A 20,647-nucleotide genomic window follows, 5' to 3' on the forward strand; every position below is an offset into this window, starting at 1 on the left:
AGATGAGACTAGAGTAGGTAATCACTGGAATTTCAGAAAGTTCTTGGCCATTTCCCCTTTAAATGATGAGGCAAACAGTTCACGCACCTTCTCAAAAACCTCAGCTTTTGTGTGCATTTCACAGTGCACTTGAAAGTGTCCTGAGAAAATATAAACCACCTCAGAAATCAGAAGAGCCACCAAGCTATAATACATTTCTTTAAAAGATGGGATTAGATGTGATAGCAATGACTGATTAAGCATGTGATTCACATATATTCACATATTTTCTAAAAGTCACATTTATTTCTGTTAATTTCTATTTAACTCCATGAAGCCCTTACCCTCTTTCAAGGTGCTCTAATTAGTTAAGTCGTACACTCACTTAGATGTTGGTCTGAATGTGCAGAAAGCTGGAAACATGACCATGGATGCAGCCAGATTGCCCCACATGGGTGACACAGGACATTGGCTACCCAAATATCCCAAATGATCCCTAATGGACTGGTAGGGGCATAGGGAAAAATGAGTGGAGTAGGAATCCCACCAGGTTTTTGGTGCCAAACTAGAATGGCAGAGTAGACACAGAGATTAGTCAAGTACAGAGAAAATCTTGACTGCAGTCATGGGCAGGGTCTTCTGATGTTCTGAATATGAGAGATGCAACAACTCAAATTAAACCAGATTTGCTGTTTCTCGGTGCAGAGGTCAGTGCCAACAGTGTCTCACTTGGTGCAGATTGCAGGAGCAGATCCCTCAGTTCTTAGTCACATCCTGTTATCAGTACAGCCATCTATCCCTACCATGTTTGCAAGCAACAGGAACATTATCAAATGTGTAAACCAAAGACGTCTCTGTCTTGTTAATTTTCACAGTCCTTTCTTCTGGCTTCTCCCCTCTCAGCCTGCCTTTCCCAGCAGGTAGCAGGTGTGAGTTGATCTGAGTGTTCAGGAGTCCAAATGACATTTCCTTACAGCTCATTTCTGGACCTGGCTAAGGATATGAAATTTTGTTACTAGAAAAGAGTATTAAATTGCAGCTTATGTCCTGAGAAAGAACCATGTTTCTTTTTTGAAAGTACGTGCTCAAAGCACAAGTAAAATGAGAAAAAATAATAATCATCATCCAATGGCAAACTGCACCTCTCTATTGCCATGGCAATACTGGAATGTTGTGCTAAACAGAGCTATACAGCAATTAAACCTGTCACAAAGAAGAAGCTGGAAAACCAGTGAGACCTGTCTTAGCCGCTTCAAATCCTGAGTCAAAGTCTGTCAGGTATCAAAATTACAGGGCTTGAGTGATGCACAAGAGATGGAAGAGGAAGGACCACAGGCTTCAAATGAAGGAAAATCCATAAACAGCTCCAAAAGTTTTCTATGTGTTTCTAAATGTTTGTAATGTTTTACAGGCATTTGTAGCTGGTTAGAGACTGTGTGTCATTTGGCAACAGGCAGTTTTACCAAAGTGCTTATTGTAAGTGTAGCTTTATTAAAATTTTATAAGGTTGCTTAAATGTATTTTATTCTCTGTAAATTCAGCATTAATATTTATAATAGTGCAGCCGTTACTTTGTCCATAATAATAGTTATTTAAAAATAGTTGGGAACTTAAAAATATTTATGCTTTCAGCTTATTGAAATTAAAATGCAGTCTTAACAAATAGATTACATGATTCTCATGTATGAAATGGTGGGATACTTTATAAAGGTTTGTAAATGCCACATTTCCCCTTTCTTGCTTCTATGCTGGAATAAATTCAGTAAGTTTCATCTGACTCATATCAACAGAAAGACCACTTGTATGAACTATAACATGCCTGTATAATTATTGAAAGAATGTATTTTTGTCCTGTAATATTGACCCACCAGCAAGCTCTCAGGCTACCTTTAGAACAGGCAGCTGGTTTTCTTAGGGCAGGGTTGGCTGTGATGACTTCTCCACAGAGGTTTTAAGCATCCTTAACAACTCGTCAAGCTGCACAGTGGATGATGGGGCCAAACTCTACAGGACTGTGTTTTTACAGGAAGTCTCTTTTAACAGTCCTCCAAGACCCTCAATACTTTGCACCTCAACTCAGCAATAAAACAAGATGCCTCCAGATCTTTCAAGAGGTAATTGGTTCCTGACAGGGCTGGAGTTTGAACTGCTTTTTAAAATGCTGAGCATTCACCTTGGACAGGTTGTTGGGCTGTGTTAGCGGTAGAACGGAAAAATCCATCATTAAAATCCAAAGTTAGTCCACAAGGGAACATTTTGAAAATACAAAGCAAATACAAACCAGGTTTGCAGTGCTGGTTCATCTTTCCAGGTGCTCTGAAATATTTTGTTTTCACTTTGGGTTAAAACAAACATTTCCCACCCACACCTTTACAATTTCATCTTGCCCTGATTCACACTCATTCCTGAGCTCCTGTGCAGGTTGTGAGAAAAGGCTGCTTGTTAAATTATTCACTTCATCCAAACACTCCACAATTTTAGCCTGTAAAGTATGTATGTAAATTAATGAGGTATGCAACTCATTCAGGCACATTAGGAAAACTGATCATTATGCTATACAATTTGATCACTGAAGTATATTAAAAAGTAACAAGTAAAGTATGCAGCTTGATCATTAAAGTATGGAAAATTTACTGAACTAGTAAAGTATGAGCCTGGGATGACTTTTGTCTCACATAGTACCTCATAAATAAAACCCATAAACACAAAGGAAAACATTCACAAAAACCATACAGGTTTAACTTGTGAGGCTTTTTTCTTTTTTTTTTCCTCGAAAACAGCTGAATAAGGAGAGAAAAAAAAAAAACTTGTGGAAATTATTTCTAAATGTTTCATGTGTCAGGAGGATCTTCTGATGGCTTTGACATATGTTGATGATCTTTACATTATGATTAACTCTCTAGAATAGACGTTACAGCATCTGTATATGAGCAGGATGCCCACAGAAATACATCAATGTAGACCTGTAAGGCTGTGCTGTAAAAAAGTAGAATTAAAGAAATGTAAAACTTTTTAAGCAGTGTGATTGCAGCTCAGTATTTCAGTAGGAAAGAATCATGGTTAATGACATTTAGCTTGAATGTTGCCAGCTAACTGCAGAGGAGGTGAGGGAGGAGAAGGACAGGGATTGGCTTAGGTAGGATTCCATGACCACTGGTGGATTCTCATAGAATATTTGTAAGATCCCAACCCCTGGAGCTATAAGCACACACTTTTCTTAGCTGGCCTGCCAGTCTTGTGATTAGTAAGGCCTCAGTGGAGATCTTCTGGTTTGGAACAAGTGGCCAGTACTGTCAGAACTAATGAAAGCGGGATTCAGGCTTCCCCCGGAACAGAATGTTCTTCCCCACTGTGAGCTGTTCCAGAGGTGGAAGCAGAAAAAATAACTGTTAAAACCACGAATTCATGGCATGCTGCTCAGGCCTAGAATACCAAGGTGTTTATCCAGGATCAGTCTGGAGAAGGAAATGTATGGGGAAAGGATGGATTATGATCAAGGCCAGACAGTTTAGTGTTTAGCCTTCCTGGAGCTGAGGCTGCTGAGTGATTTGTGGGAAGCAGAGTAAACCTTCCCCTGTCAAGTCCAGCAGTGAGGAGAGAGAGGGCAGGTCAGGTTGAAATGACAGGCAGAAGTGACAGATTACCACTCCTCCCTGTTCAAGGGCAGGAACTGAGCTAACTAGGGGTTTGTTGACATTTGTGTCTTTCAACTGACAAAGGGAATTACTGGAATGAATGGAAACAGATTAAGCTATGTTTTTGGGTTTTTTTAGAAAAAGTATTTTCATCTAAAATTATGACATTTGGAAATCAGATTGAATTCCAAGACTTTGCAGAAAAATTTGCAGAATATTTCAATATCAAATCAGGCATTTGGCTTAGCTTTATCCTGAACTTTTCGTTTCCACACTAAAGTCTCTATTTTTGTTCATGTTTAGCTTCCTGTTCTGAGTTTTTCTGCAGTCTGTCTCATGCTGCCAAGTGCCTTCTTCAACAGCTGAGTGCCTTTTGTTTTCAGCCAGTGCCATCTAATCAACCTGCCTGCAAAACTGCAGGCTTGTCTGTTCATCCATAATCCTCTTCCTGCTTCTCCTTGGACCAGTACCTGTGAGAGGATTCCTCCTGCACAGTAACTTTGTGTCTCTTCTTGAAATCTGGCGCTGTGAGAACTGTTCCACCAGGTCCAAGGGCTGAAGTTCCTGCAATTCCTAAATCAGCAGAGAGGACAGTACTGACACACCAGCTCCACGGATGGATAGTGGCTGTGCTGTGACTCCCTAACCACCTGTAAGTGATGAAATGCAGAGTGCAACTCTACACTGAATCTGTGGAGCTCAAAACCCCCATGCAATGGAGAAGTGAATCTTCAGTCTTTCCACAACCTTCCTTCCTAAATTCAGGTTACTATCCCAGCCCTTCGTTCAGATGTGGGGACCTGAAGTTGATTCTGCTGCCTGTTATACTGTGAAATTGCAGCAGGGATACATAAAGAGCCTCAATGTGCTTCCATTTCTTTACCCCCTTCTAGATGTACTTAATATTTCATAATTATTTAACAGAATAGTTATTTTAATTGCATTTAGAAGAATGTGGGGTTTTTTTCCCGAGCAAGACAGAGGCATGTGAGCCACCTTTGACTCATTGTGTCAAATAATTTTCTCAAACAGTTGTGTATTTTGCATATTCCAAACACTCCCAAGAATATCTTATCCTGCAAGTTTGACCTCAAAATATCAATCTGAGTGTTGCAAAGATTTGGTCAAAAGGAAAACGGTCCATTACAGAATGACCCTCAATGGAGTTTTCATCTTTTGCTTGTAGCTGGGTTCATTATTGCAAACTCCTGTTGCACAGCAGCTATCAAATCCTCAACAGGTGTAAATCAGTACTCAGGTTAATGGAGCCAGACTGATCACTGCCAAATGAGGGTACAGCTCTGTGTGTAAACCAGGGATAAAATACAAGCTTCTCTACAGTGCTGAGACTCTGAGAGCTGGAACAAGCTGGCTGGCAAATTACTGGTTATGGGAACATAAGAAGAAAATACATTTCCACTGCAATCTATGCTCAGGCAACTAAGCCTACTGCTTCCACACATCATTAGAATAGAGCATTTATACAAAATAACTTGAAGATATGTACTGTGAGGCTAAAGGAGGACCCATCGGCCTCTAAATCTGTGTGACCTGTCAAATGAGTGATTCCTTCTGGCCAAGGTCATTCTCACAAAGAAAGAGGAGAATGCATTTTATTTCAGGGAAAGATACAAGTGTCTTCTTATAGTGTCTTCTTATGTAAGCTGTTTCCCAAGGTCTTTGTTTTCTGAGCTTTTCCAGAAAGGGAAGATCAGACTTGTGACAGAGCAATGCAATTCTGGACAAGTCCAGAAAAAATCTAATTTATCTTGATGTACTGATTTACTAACTAATTAATAATTCATCTTAACCGAAAAATCTTCCTGAAACGGGAAAGAGCTGCAGGAATGGAGCTTCACTGAGCAGGTGTGGGTGGTGGAACCTTCTTTTATTACTAATCAGCACAGTTATGCCATTTATAGAAAAAGACATGAGGCTGTGCAAGGAACTTTCTAAAGAAGAAAAATACAGCCCTGCTTTGAGCAGCAAACAAGCTACCTAAGGCGCCCCATAAGAAAATCCATGGCCCTGGATCCTGAAGTGTTACACACACAGAGCTTGCTGGGGTGAATTGGGCGTGTGGCAGTGAATTGCTGAAAATCATTAGAAGCAGAATAACCCCTTTTCCATCCTGTGGAAATTCCACTATTCATGTCCTGTACATGCTACCGAGGCAAGCACTGCACAACCCTGAAGCAGCTCATTCCTGCTGGTCCATTTCATCCATGATCTGAGAGTCAGACAGAAAAACCCACACTGTGACCAAGGTTAGTTTCAAATGCAGAAATGCCTCTTAAATATCCCAGTGCCCTGTCCTGAGTCTGAGACTTTGATTACCAGCTCCATTATTTCAGCTAAAGGTGATTATTTTGGCTCATGGATGATGGAGTCAGGGACAGGAATTTCCAATACGTGGTTTATAACAACAAGTGATTTATATTTTTATTGGCTCTCCAACCATTTTGAGTGCTCTAGGTCTCCTGAAATAAATAAAAAGTTCTTGAGATTAAATTAATCAGGAAAGCTGGCACTTACAAAACATGTTTCTTTAAAAGATTACAGAAGTAACACTTTGCCCAAGACTTGATTAGAAGAATTAAAAGCAGCAGTACAGTTTTTTTAGTTGCAAATGTCAGGCAGGCTGAAGGTGCACTGCAATCTGAATTTCTATGGCACAGTCCAGTTTTACATCTGCATGCATGATTCCACTTCTCCTATTTCTTCTTTTCACAGTCCAACCGTAATGCCTGTCAGACACACATTTTCTCTAAAATAATACTGAAATAGTGGTTTTTTTTCAGTAATACTGAAAAGTGGTACTTGTATCTCAAGATAGAGAAGCTTTCTCCTGATCAAGGAAGCAGGTTTCTTTCAGTTCTGTAAAAAACATGTTTTCTTTTCCATCCAGTTATAATGATCATGTGAGATGTGACAAGGAAACAGGAGCGCAGGACCAAAAGCCATCTGTTTCTCTTTTGGTATTTCATATTGCATGGAGCAAGAAGGTGGCAAAGATTATAAGCTTCATCATGGGGGTATAAAATGCAATCGTAATATTTAATATACTGTAAAGAAATAGCTTTGAACCAAAAAGACTTTTTTTTTTCTGCTCTTGCTATTTTTACCAGGACCTCTTACCACAGCTATAGTAAAACTGGCTGCTACTTGTGTTTGTGAAAACTTTGCTTTCAAGATATTTTACATATTTAATTTAGACAGCAAAGTGGGTGGAAAGTCAGCTTTCATTCCCAAAAATAAGCAGCTTCTTGTTCAAAATTCTGATAGTGTTTTATAAAATTGTTATTGTTCTTATTCTTCAATATTGTGCCATTCCTGAGACTTATTTTATAAGTAAAACTTGGTTTATTTTTTTAAAAAACTGAAGTTGCTAATTCTGGAGGTTGAATGCAAATGTTGAACAGATTTCATTAATATTTAACTTTATGAAATGTAGCCTTTTGCATGCAGTTAGATTTTTGGCTTTTTCAGGTGTATCCATATCAGAGCCTAGCTGTGCTTTACTCTGCAGTTTGTTACAACCAAGTGCCTTTTGTCTTATTTATTTCTGCCGGCTATATGACCCTCTCTTGTATTTATCCAAAGTGCTCATTTCCAACCTGCAGAATGCATAATGGGAGTTTAGCCAGTAATAAGCTCCAGTGGCAGGTTTTAAAAGCCATACACTAGCATTAGCTTTGAAAAATGGGATTGTGTGTATCTTGTGCTAGCTTTAACACACTTTCCTCCACCCCTTCTCACACATTCCGTACTTTTGCAACCTTCAGCTGCATCATTTCCCTGCACTAACCCTACTGTGGATGACCAGATTAAAAAGTACAACCCTAAATATACCTGAACTTAGGAAAGGGACATAATTGCCCACTCTTACATCTCAGGACTGAAGTGCCTTTTCAATCAAAGAGATTTCCACTGCTTGCTTAAGACTATTCAGATGAGAAGAATTTGTTTGGGAATTTTGGTGCTAGTTAGCACTCACTTCCTTTTTCTCTGTATTAACAGAAAAACCCTCTTTGTAAGATCACCAAATTCTTTTAGACCAGTTTTCTTAGTTTAGGTCAGTCTTGGAATCCTGTGCTTTTGTTGGCCTGTCACCAGACTTATAGTCTATTTTCTTCCCCTTAACTACTTGCATAACCCCTTTTATCTTTTATGGTGCAAACCAGAATTTGTAGAAGCAGGTTTTACTGCTCGCAGGATCTCAGAGGCAACCTTCTATATGGATATTTCCCTCTTCAACTGGCTAAATGCCACATCAAGGATTTATAATTTATTCAGTGGATCCATTAGTGATTCTCTGTGTATATTTCTTGTCTAGACTGAGGAAGGGCAAAAAGTCATTCTGCCTAAATCTGCTTGGGAGCTGTCAGAGAGAGTCATCCTCTCACGGATACCACAAGTACTGAGTGCTGGTTTTAACACATTTGCACAGGAGTTTGAAGATACTTACTCTTCAAAAGATAATACAGTATCAAAAGTAAGAGTTCTGGGATGCATGTAACTGACATTTCCAGTGGCTGACTGAAGAATGAGTAAGAAAACTATATTACTTTGTCTTGTTAATTTAAGTGTACAACAGGGCAAATTGGCTGTGGCTAGAGACATGTGTTTGCATACTCCTGGATGTAGGCAAGCAGTTTAAAAATTTAGATTAAATGAAAATGTTTTCAGACTATCATTCCACAAACATTTGTTGTTGCATTTGTGCAAGATTACTTTTTTCCTTATCTCTGGTATGGTTATGAACTATAAAAATCATAGAGTTTCTGAATCAAAGTCATGGAGATGCTATTGCTAATAGTGAAGGTGTGAATTTAAAACACAGTAGTTCTCTTTCTCTAGCTCTTTATCTGTGTATTTTCTATCTTAAAAGTTTTCTTTTTTCAATTTAAATTAATCCATTTCCAGTTGATGGAGGAAAAAAGCCTGGGATAAAAAGTATTCCCATGGGAACAAATGCAAATTCCTTTTTCCCAGTAGCTATTTTTTCCTGCCATCCTTGAACAAAGAAAGGGGAGAGCATTTGACATTTCCTGGCCACCTGTCAGTTAGTTTTCCTGGTTAAAGATCCCATCAGATTAATAGTTTGCATAACCTTAAAATTAGCATGAGTTGCTGAAGTCAGGGAAGCACAAACCATCTGATTAGCCCAGTGCTAATCCCAGGGGAACCTTGAGAGGCCAGTTTGTCCTAAGAGTCTGCTTCTCCTGAGCTTAAAATGAAAAAACACATTTTTTTTTATCTTTGTCAATGTTGGTTCAATATGATTTTTTCCTTCCTCCAAGATTAAGGTGAAACAAAGGGAACCTTAACTAAAAGATTTCAGATTTCATTTAAAGTCACTCTCGCCTTCCTGCCCGTGAATGGCCATTGGGCCATTCCCATGAGTGCCATTGGGAAGCAAGCTGAAGGACAAGAGACAGAGCCATCAGACTTGCACACCTGACTACAAAACACTGCTCTGATACTTTGCCATTGCAGATACACCCTCTGAGTTCTCATTCCAACATTTTGTACTGTAAATGGCAGACCGTAGTGGGGCCTGCTTTGTAATTACAGCAACATGGTTGCACAGTCTGCCATGTTATCAGGCACTGCAATGGAGTGTAAAATTGCAGATGGAAACACTGAAAACAAACTAAAAATATTTTCCTTTTCCCCCCTGAAAATAGCATAAAACCTCCCTATAACAGCCTGTGTGCTGTCATCCCAATAGCCACGCTTCTGGTGAGCTACCAAGTGCAAGTGCTGAACTGAATCTGAAGCCACTACATCAGGTGAAAGCAGACGTGGCAGTGTGGTCCTACTCTTTGCTCCTCCCTCTGAAACACCAGGCAGAAATGCCAGGGCAGGCTTAAGGCTGACCCTGGCTGAGGCAGGAAAACAAACACCTTCCTGAGCTGTGGAAAATCTCTTGGTTTCTACCTCTTTTGGATGCAGTGAGTCCTCCAGGCTAGATCTTGTCTACTTTTCACTCAAGAAAAAGTGAAAGGACACAGGAGCTATTTTATATTTAAAAGAACCTCAGAGAAGTGAAGAAAAAAATCTTGATAGAAACTGTCATCCATAATAGTAACTAGAGGCAGGCCTGAGGAGCCTCATTTATATAAGCACCAGCCTCTGTGTGAGTGAGATTCAAGCCCTGTATTTCCAGAGATATTTTGATTTTGACAGGCCCCTCAAAGATATGCCTACATAGATCTATAAGAAGATGCCCCAGGAGAGCCTTCCAATCTGGGTAGAGGTTTTGCCACTACTAATCCAAACCCCTGCCATTCTGACTGTCATTGCTCAGAGTTGTTATGGAAGCATTACTGCTTCCATAGTCGTAGTTTGGGTGACTTCACAGAAAATGTCTTCTTTTATCGTTTCCTGGATTATGGCCATTTACTGTTTGCCATTAGCAAGGCTCAGCTGGAGTTTGTCTCAAGTACTAGATGAAGAATTTCTTGCTGAAGTTTGACTTCCTGGTCTTCTGAATTTGATACTGTGACCTTTTTAATGAAAAGATAAGGATCATAAACACGCTGCAAGTGAGGTGTAGATTAATATCTTTCCTAATGACATCCCCCTTTTTACCAAAGGCACTTTTCTTCTCTCTTCTTGAACTCCCCTGACTCGCTTGAACTATCTGCAATCCCTCAAATGGCTAAACTTCACTGAGTGTTGAAATAGTTTCCAACTGTAGCTAACCCAGTTCATTGGGGTATTGTTCTATTTAATTGAAGTTTGTAATACAGTTTAAGATCCTCATATTAAGTGTGAAGTGCAATGACAAGTGCAAAATAGAATTGTTTATAATTCATAATGTGGTAGCAGCCAGGCCAATGGGAGAAAGTTGAAAGAAAATTCAAAATGTATCCTTTGCCCTTTGAAGTCTGACTGCAGCTTGGCACATGCATCAAAGAGGTGACTAGTTTCCTTTAGGGTTTAAGTCTCTGCCGAAAAAGATCAAATCAAAAGCAATATGAGGTTCCCAATTAGATCTGTATTAAAAATCGATAAAAAAGACCCTGAAAAGCAATGCTGATAACTCTTGAAACAGTCATGAACTGAGTGCAGCTCATTTAAGGGCAGGCTGTGATAATCTTTGCCTTGATTAGTAGCTTATATCATGAGCCCCATTTTACTCCGTACTTGTGGAATAAAGCACTGCTTGGTGGGAAATCAGCTCAGCCTCAGCCTTTTAATTCCATACGTAGCTCAGAAGGTGCCAGGCCAGCTGGAGCAAGAGTGCCCAGCTCTTCTCTATAGATAGGATTGTTTGGCACATACTATACATGATGCTAAAGGCTGTGCAGATTTTCTATGTTCCATTTTTTTTTTTTTCTCTTGGGGTGAAATTATTTGTTGGAGCAAAAACAATGACTGAGGAACTTTAATGGCCTTCTGAGATGGTGGCATCACTCAGTTGCACCCCACATCATGAGAAATTCCCCTTAATAATACGTAGCCAGGGTGGAAGTGCAGCATGTATGAGATTTACATCTCATGTAGAAGCATTATTCTTTACTGCAGTTCAATCACTATGCCTAATCAAGAGGTTTAGTAGTTTAAACAGCATACTAAGGACCTATTTTGATTAAAAATGTCCTGGATTTTCCTTTTTTTTTCCTTGTCCTCCCAGTTTTGTGCAAGTTTTAGCAGATAAACTGTATTTTTTAATTTTTTTTAATAAGATGGACTCAAGTTTTTTTTCCTATTACAAAACAACCTCTCCCTTTCTTTTTGCTATGTTTTCTTCATATCCTTTGGACACACAAATAAAATTTGTGCATTCAAGCATAATCAGGTTTCTGAAAGATAAAAGAAACCAAAAAAAAAAAAAACAAACCCCAAATTAAGAAGACCTAATAGTTGCAAAAGTGGCATAAAAAAATACAGGCAGCTTATCTGTGGTCATCCAAAAAAGCTAGGCAGGACTGGCAGATGAGGTTTTCCAGCAGGTGTTTTTGGTCACCTGTCCCAAAACATTCTGTTGGATTTTCCCACTTTCTGGTGGATGCAAAATTACAGCTGTTAGTGCCTGAGAGTCTAAGTGAGCGACTTGCCATGAAGACCAGTGATCTGAGAGAGGTAAAAGGATTAGGAATGTAGTAGTTTTGTTTCATTTTGGCATCAGTACTTATAGATCCTATCAAAAATGCACTTTGGTCCTCTCCACTGCCATGCTGGCTGCAGCCTAGTGATAGGATTCACAGAAAAGTGCAAAAATGATTCCAAGAAGAAAAATTAAACATCCCCCTTGCAGAGCTGTACCCATGTTCTTTAGTACAACCAAACCTGCAACAGAAAAATAAAATATTTAGATTTTTTATTGCCTGGAACATGCTTGAGTTTTCTGACTACTTCTACATGGAAATGTTTAGCTACTGAAAAAGAAATAACAGATTGAGCAAATTAAAGATGTAAACAAATTGTCAGGGCTGGTAAATCTAAATATTGGCCCATTGTGGGCCCAACTATTGCATTAACTATGGGTTCTTAGAGAAGCCCAGACAATTAGCTTCATGCATCCTTTGTGATTTGATCCAGCTTTCAGAGAAAGCAACAGAAAACTCCTCGTTACTATTTGTAAATGCTAGACTAGGCAGTGTGAGATAATAGGAAGAGAACTTAAGTGTCCCAAAAGCTTGGGGCTCTTAGAAAGATCCCAGCCTGCCTGACCGTAGATCATGATGAATGTTCCTACAGCATTCATTCCATGGACATATTTGTGTGGCTTCAGCAAGCCTGCACCAGTGAAACCCTCCAGGCAGCAATGGGGAATCTCAGTAAAAAGGAGATTTTATGTTGGATCTAGAAGCCAACGTAGCACATGTGCATATATTGTAGTGTTCTGGGCTGAGGCTTTTCTCCTACCTCTCCCCTGCTCACACTGCAGCAGCAACGAGAGACATGGAGTATCAGGATCCTCCCAAGCTATTCCTTCTGGAATAGGATCACTGGATCACTGCAGAACCACTGAGTCCTCCCAGTGACAAACCAATCATCTCATAATTCAGTGACTTTGCACTGGTTTGTGTTTGATCTGAGATGGTATTTCAGTGCTTCTTGTGAACATGGTATCTGTTGTTTAATGACAAAGAGCTTGGGGAAACTATGACAGCTTACAGATTAAGCCAAAATAATAAAAAATGGTCATGGCCCATTAAATGAATGCTGTCATTTTGAATACACTAAGAGTATACATACACTTTTTTTACCTAGATTTTTGCAGACCAAATGCAAATTAGACTTAGCAGTGACTCAAGTGGCTGTAAGATTGCAATCAACTCAACAGACTTTGGGAAGGGCTTACAACAGTTCATGTACCCTGAGTTGAATACACAGGAGATTAAGTTTCTGCTGTACTAACAGGATATTTCCTGTTTCTGTAGTCACTTAAGCAAGGACTTTCTTTCCTTCTTTTAATCCCATGATACTAATGTTTTAATATTTATTTGGTAAATGCTCCAACAGGGTCATTTAACTGCTTGGGATCATGTTACATGGTAACGTGTATCAAAGTTACATGGTAAGTTTGCCACCTTTGATAAAATTTGGGAAAACACAAGGGCTAATGTTTTAAAAGCTTTTGTTGAAATAAAAACCAATCTAGAAATAAAAAGTCCATGGGATGTATATTAGGATGGCCCCAATTTTCAGCTAGTTTTGCCTCTGCTGCACACCCAGAACTGTAAGGAAACCCAGAGGAGGCTCTGACTTGCACTGCTGGTGGTGGTCACATTGTGCCCTTGCAGCTCTCCCTGCCTCACATTTCTGCTCCCCAAGCTGTGATGAAGAAGCAGAGGAGCTCCATCGCAACAGCTACACACAAGCTGTTCCCCTCTGCCCCCAGAAGCGCTCCAGGGCAGAGGAGATCAGAAGAGACACAGAAATCTGGCTCTTGTGGCCCAGAAAGAAAGGCATCAGTAATAGCATCCTAATTGAGTTATATAGTAGGAAAAGTGCCAAATTCCAAATCTGCTCATTCAGCAAGCTTGCTACATTTTTAGGCTGTTTCTGACTGTGCCTAATTAGTTTAGATATGGTTAGTAGCAGCATTTTGTAGAGAAATTACATTACCAAACCGTTTTTAGATGTGGAATGAACATATTGCTACGAAGGTATGAAGAAAGCATCATTAGGAAATATCAAGTATTCACTACCAGTAGGAAGACTAAGGTAAAGCCATTAAGTTTTGCTTCAAAGTACCTCATTATCTTACATAAGGTTTCCTTTATACTCAAGCTAGATACTGTGAAATTCCATCCCAATATTCTAGAGAGGATTAAGCAATAATATTTCAGTCCCTGTGCAGCTGTTTCAAATATTATTTTTTTTAATTTATTCTATTCTGAAAAAAATAATGAAGGTTTCAATCCATGTCTGAACACCTTTATATAAGGTAATATTCTGAGTTAAATTTCCTCATAGATTTCACAGTCCTTTCCACCTAAGTATACAGACACACATCACGAGGAATCATAAAAAGCCCAAATAAAGCCCTTTTATTTTGGTGGCAGGCACAATTCCTTCTCGTCCTCAAAAGCCTGAGAGAATAAACAGCCTAAGGCTTTGTGGAAGCATCCAGACTGAGCCATGAAAACAACCCAAGTTGTAGTCACCATAAATTGCTTTCTCCCTCTATTCAGTCCGCAGGGGCACTTAGTACTTTCGGCCTGGAAGCTGCATTTTATTTGTGTACCTGCTCATTCCTTTGCCTGTAACAACTCCACTGACATGTACAGCTGGTACCCAAATACAACAATAAATACCAGGGGAGTGTGGGGAGGTGTATTTTTTAAAGAAAGAAACAGGTGGTAGATCAGATCCAGAGCCTGCCAGAAGACTGGAGCTTGCTGCCTTTGGGACAAGTCCCTTACTCATCACTCCAGTGTTAAGGTTTTGGAATTAATTCTGTAGTTCAGGGTATGAATCCCATGATCCAGCAGTGGAAACACTGAAAGGTTCAAAAACTGCTAACACAGGAAGAAGTGTAGGAAGGGGTGGGGTTTTTTTTCTTAAATACCTTACCACTCCTACTGTTGGCTTAAACATTCAGTCACTTTTAAGAAAAACTTCACACTGAAAAACAAACACTGATGAGAATTAAAAATGACTGAAAAAAGGGTTGAAACAAAGCAAGCGTAACACATGCGAAAACACTGAGCAGAAGTAACACTGACTTCAGAATCAGTTTAAAATAATAAAAAGTTAGGGCTCTGACAGTGATTAAGTAAATATACCATCTGCACTTCCCAAGAATATCAAAATGTTATAGGTTAAAATAATCTTGTGTAAACAGAATCTTGCAATAATTTGTAAACAAGTATTCAGCAGCCAGTCACAGACTAAGTCACTATTACAATCCAGCATCTTTTCATTGTGCATTACAGTTCTGCCCAGTTGTGTTCATGATGCTGCCAGTAAATGCCAGTCACTTTCATCCATCTCTGTTGGCCAAATCCTGGACCACAAGCCAATTCAGCCCCAAATGCTGCACTGCTGCACACCAGTGAAGAAAACTTTTAAATTCTATGATAAAGTTGTAAGAGCTATTAAATATGGCAGATTTCAGACAAGTCAGTTGCATTTATTAAAAAATATCCAGAAAATTATAGCTGTCTAATCTAAGTTTCCTGATCGAAAATTTTCATGATTTTTCTACTAGGTAAGGGTTCTGTCTCCTCTGTAAGTATTCTGGTACCTTGTATCTCATCAAACAGCAAATACACACGCGTGTATTCTGAATACCAGTGATTCTTAATCTAGATCCATGAGACATTTGACTTTTGCTTAACTTTATTAATTCCACAATTTTACCAAACTAAGAATAATAATCACTATCTGTTTAGGAATAATTCTGAATATTTGCTATTCAATTGCAAGAAAAAAAAGAAAAAAAGAAAAAAATAGAGTGGGGCCCTGAACCTGTTTAATGCTGTGCAAGTTAGGACACCTCCAGGACATGATGATTACCATTTGTGGTTAAAGCAATGGCAACAGCTTTCAAGTCAAGCTCTCTAACATGATATAAGCTAGGAAAAAAAAACAAAAAACAAACAAAAGCAAAAGCATAAACAAAAAACAAAAATCAACCAACCAAACAAAAAAAACAGTCACAAAATCAGCACTAAATCTTCATGGATCTAGATCAAGAAGCAATCTCTGATTCCAAAACCCTACCAGACAAGTATGAACCTGCTGTTTGACAAGATATCAAGTGATTTGTGGCTGTAGAGATCTCCCTTTATTTCCTAGGTAACTTAATTTACCGCAACAGGGAAATTAGCTTTCTACTAACTTCTTGTACTAACACTGCTGTTTTATAGCTCTTCTTTCTGCAAGAAGTAATCAGTGATTTTGATGCTGAGTTTGAACAGGGGCAGACTAATCGGAGTTTACCAGGGAACTAAATTCAACCAGCATAGGTATGCAAGGACACATTTAGTCAGTGGCCAGTTGTCTGGTTTAAATTCCTCAGTGTATCTAGACCCAGAAGTAACCCTCAGAAATTAATGCAATGTATTCTTTCATGTGAGGGCACTGAGAATATTTAAAACTACTAGAGTGATGAAAGATGTACCAGGTGAAATTGATGAAAGATGTTGGACACTTGCACCTGTGTTTTAGCATCAGGTGATGCTAAACCAGATGAACCCTGTTCCAGCTGGATTTTCACTTAGGCAGGCTGAGCATTCTTCCCATGGAAATTAAATGCTAAAATCAAAGCTAAATTTAATTAAAATTAAAATTGCATCATGGGCAGACTGATATATATCTGGGGCTTTGCACAGTTTGGGTGATTGGATTATTTCTTCTGTTTCTCTGAATGCAGATCACCCAAGGAGGATAGAGAGGAAGATAGTTTACCTTTTCATCACCTCATATCCAGACAACAATGAAAGCCTTCTAAACATTAAATTTTTGTAAATTAGCTTCTCTGCACAGGGGTGCTGCCCACTCCCAGTGGAAAGTGGACAAAACCTCTCCATATCCTGGTGTCCATTCAGGAAGACAAGTATTAGCATGGCAAGAATAAGAGATAATAAAGGAAAGTTTGATTTTCTACTAGTCTGGGAAAATTAAGAGTGAACCTGGATCACTGAGTTATTTTTAAAAGAAATTGTAGTGAGGTTAACTAATGGTTTTACTACTTTCACACTCAAAGCACTGGAATAAGTTTTTAAGTTATCTCTATGTTTTGTAGGTTCTTCATGAGTAAAGCACTGACATAACAGAAGGGAAGTTACCCAATATTTTAGAATACTATGATAGAACTTTCTCTTCAAATATATCCTATAATTATTTTCTCTGGGTATTTGTACAGTAAGATTTGGTCAAATGCAGGAAACTGTAGATAAAGACAGTGACTGATTTATAATTTCAAACTAATAAATTAATTGAGTATGGGGTTTTTGTGTCTATTCATTCTAAAACTCAAAATAGTTTTAAATTCTGACAGTGGTCCTGTGTTGTGGATTAAATCTACACAGTGAGAAAATTAATTTTACATAATCCATTTATCAAAAAAGAAAAAGGCAACAATTAACATTGTCAAAATAATGCTTCCTAAGACGTTTCCAAAAGCAATTCATTTAAGGAAATGATTTTTAAATTTTATCCACTTTATTACTGGCACACTCTTAACTTCACTAAAAAGGTTTACAAGACATACTATTGAATTTTCTCATTTGCCATTCTCCAATTGTATTCCTTCTAATAATTTTGCCTTCATTATTAAAAAAAAAATAAAAATCCTATTTCTAAGTGCACCTTCTTCCCCTGCTTGCAGTGCCATCTGAAAGAAATTTGCCAGGAGACAGACTCCTGTTTGATGCCTATATTAGGACTCAGCTCTTGGGGTGGGGGCTTGAGGAGTTGCTTTTCAGCAGACACTGCAGAGCTGGGGCTTCCATCCTCATGAGAGTATCCAGGAGTCCTGTCATTCTGTTTCGCTGTCTAGGGCTGTCAGTCCTTTCCAGTCCTCTTTAGGTCATGGTGATGCAGGAAGATGGTTTCTAAGCAGGCTTAGGTGATGCAGGGAGATGATCTTTCATCATAGCTTGCTAGAATATGTTTCCTTGTCCTTTTATTCCTCTGTTAGCTCATTGTTTTGGTGTCTTGCATGCCTTAGTTCCCATATTACTCGGTTGCACAGCTTCCTGGGACTTTGTTCTAGTGTGGCACAGCGACCATGGGAGCAGCTTCTGTGGCATACCTTTCTAATGGGTTGCTTTTGTTAGCGTGGCCCAGCCCCCATGGGAGCAGCTCTGTTACATCGCAGCAGGGAAGTAAGGGAAAGGGATAGAATAATATCTCATAAGAACCTTTAAAACACATCAGAAACTGGTAAGTAATTAACATTACTAATAACCATTGGAGTAAACAAGGGGTGCAAGGTTTACAAATGGGATAAGAACATTAACTGTACATAACTAAACACAGTATTTTAACTAGGGTGGATTTCTTGAGAAATTGTATTCATGACACCATATGTGTATTTTAAGGACATGTTTATATAGACCAAGCATTGAAATCTGGGCAGATGCCAGCTGTGTGTGGATACCACACCTTTCTCCGTGTTGCATATGAGTGGTCTGGCTGCTTTAAGACACCATCAAAGGTGTTGGCAAAAGCAGGGTTTAATATGAAATTGTGGAAATGTGACTTTACAAAACTCAGTGGCAAGCTCCACTCTATTACTTACTGCACATATTAAAACATCCACAGGAAGATCAAATTAAAAGCAAATTGGACTGGCTTCCAAGGAAGCTGGGAATGCAAGAGTGTCAGGGTACAAAGGATATGGATGCAAAGATAAGGGTATAAAAGGGTTTAGCAGCATTTAATCACTTCAACATTTGCAAAGCAATTCAGTAGGGTTCACAATAATTATAACAGTGCCTTAGCTATGGGTTTAAGGTAGTAACATTCATACAATAACCGGTTCTCACACACACACACACACAAGTAAAACCTGTGTGTGCAAAGGTGCCTATCCAAAGCTCCCCTTGGGATCAGTGAAATACTCACATCAAATCCCCTGGAGTTTCCCAAAGGGAAGTGTTGTACCTCAAAGGTTGCCTGTGGAGATGTGGGGTGGGGGGATGCTGGGGGTTAGGTGTTGGTTTTGGTATTTATTCATTTATTTATTTATTTATTTATTTTTCAGTTCTGGCTTGCCCGTGGAATTTTTACCCATTAGTTGCAGGGACAACCTACCTGTGGGTACTTGGTGAGTGCTTGAGAGAAGACAGAGAGTTCGGCCGGGGCCCAGGGGGGGAAGGGGGCAGGAAAAAAGGAGGGTGGGGACAGTTTGGCGGCCTTTCTTCAGCTTTGGAGAAGAACACTTTGAGTGCAGAGCTGTTGCCACGGGGAGAAGGGAATTTCGCCATCACCCGGACGGAGCTGCTGCTTCTTCTCCTTCTCCCCTCTTTGTTGGTGGCCTCGCACCCCCTGTCCTGCCGGGACGTGTGGCAGTGCCAGGCACCGCCGCGGAGCTGCTGATCCACCTCAGCCACCGGCCCAGGATCTCTGCTCATCCCTGCTGTTCCAGCTGAGTGTTCCTCAGAGCCCTGCAGGAGCACCGGGACTGACTGCCCGAGGGGTTTGTGAAACAAAGCCTCTCCTCCATCCCATCTCAGCCGAGAAAGCTGTCACAGGGCCCCTGGTTCTGTTTTCTTGCTAATGCTGTAGTTATTGTTGTTTGTTTGCCTTGTTATAAATACTAGTAAAAAACCATTATTCCTATCCCCAGATCTCTGCCTAAAGACCCCTTTATTTCAGAATTATAATAATTCGGAGGGAGGGTGTCTGCATTCTTTCATTCCAAGGGAGGCTCCTGCCCTCCCTAGCAGACACCTGTCTTCTAAAACCGAGACAGGGGATATCCTTGTCAGTAACAATCTTGAGGGTTTGGAGCTCCACAAAGGGTCCCACTCAAAGGGAGGTGCTGGCACAGCCACTGCAATCCAGTGGAGCTCAAAGGGCCCCACTCAGGACTGAACACTGTTTATAGGATCTCTAGATGATGGCGTCACTACCAAGCTTCCATCCTGGCCATAACCCAACCTTGTAACTACTGCACTTCCCTTGCCCAAAGTGCAGTATCAATTGTAACATTTCATTCTGGCTATTATTCCCAGTGGGGCTGTGTCACTCAGAATACAATTCAGATTTTAAAAAAAGTGATAATTGCTTATCCCTTGTTTCCCACTTTGGCTGGGCAACTGATGGTCCCACCTCTGTCATGCAGGAGCTCCTTGTACAATCAGTGAATGCCTTATGGTTCACTGGTTTCCTCAAGGCATCATTCATCAGTTTGGTCAAGGCTTATCAGGATCTTCCCAGATCATAGAACAGGTCCAAGGAATGGGAAGGGAGGGGGACAGAGTAGAGATGTACCCACCACAGTCTATTAAAAATAAAAAATATAGAAATATAAATACAACTACAAGTACAAATTATATATATATGTATGTATGTATGTATGTATGTATGTATGTATGTATTTGAACAGTAAACAGTCAATTCCAGGTTAAAATCTCTGGTTAGATTACCAGTTCAAGAAAAAAATCCTCTTTGAATACCTTGTGAGGTACTTGGATCTTGTCAAGGAAAAGGTAATTATTTGACCATTGAACTCTTGTGATAATTAAAGGCTAACATGATTATCAGAGCCTGCTTCCTGGGATTATATCAACAATTAAGCACCCACCCTGATGAACTGCTAGATAAATATTTCTCTGTCTAGTTCCTAAATCAGTTTTCATCAGAACACCAAAGGGCCCTTGTCTGCTGTGCTGATTTGGTATCTTTCTTTCTCTCAAGTCAAACATAAAGAGCAGTCAACAGATATTACAGGGGGAAAAATGGAGCAAGTTGTGGGTGTACAAACACACATAAAAATACATATTTATATCTCAAGTAAAGTCTTTGGAATGGGGAAAGGTAGAGGAAAGTAATCTTGTTTTCTTATTATTTCTAGTGAATGTATGAACTATTGCATGAATCTGAAAGATTTTCAG

General features: G+C 39.5%; 1 long non-coding RNA gene across 1 annotated transcript; it reads left to right on the top strand.

Annotated features, from left to right (window-relative positions):
• Positions 1–1,390: 1,390 nt before the first annotated feature.
• Positions 1,391–20,296, top strand: LOC147653696 (uncharacterized). Its single transcript, XR_015285740.1, has 2 exons — positions 1,391–4,266; positions 18,793–20,296. It is a non-coding gene; the product is annotated as an uncharacterized LOC147653696 (long non-coding RNA).
• The last annotated feature ends 351 nt before the right edge of the window (positions 20,297–20,647 follow it).

This window comes from Cyanistes caeruleus, chromosome 4 (assembly GCF_971803275.1).
Source record: "Cyanistes caeruleus chromosome 4, bCyaCae1.hap1.1, whole genome shotgun sequence".
In the NCBI taxonomy this organism is placed as follows: domain Eukaryota; kingdom Metazoa; phylum Chordata; class Aves; order Passeriformes; family Paridae; genus Cyanistes; species Cyanistes caeruleus.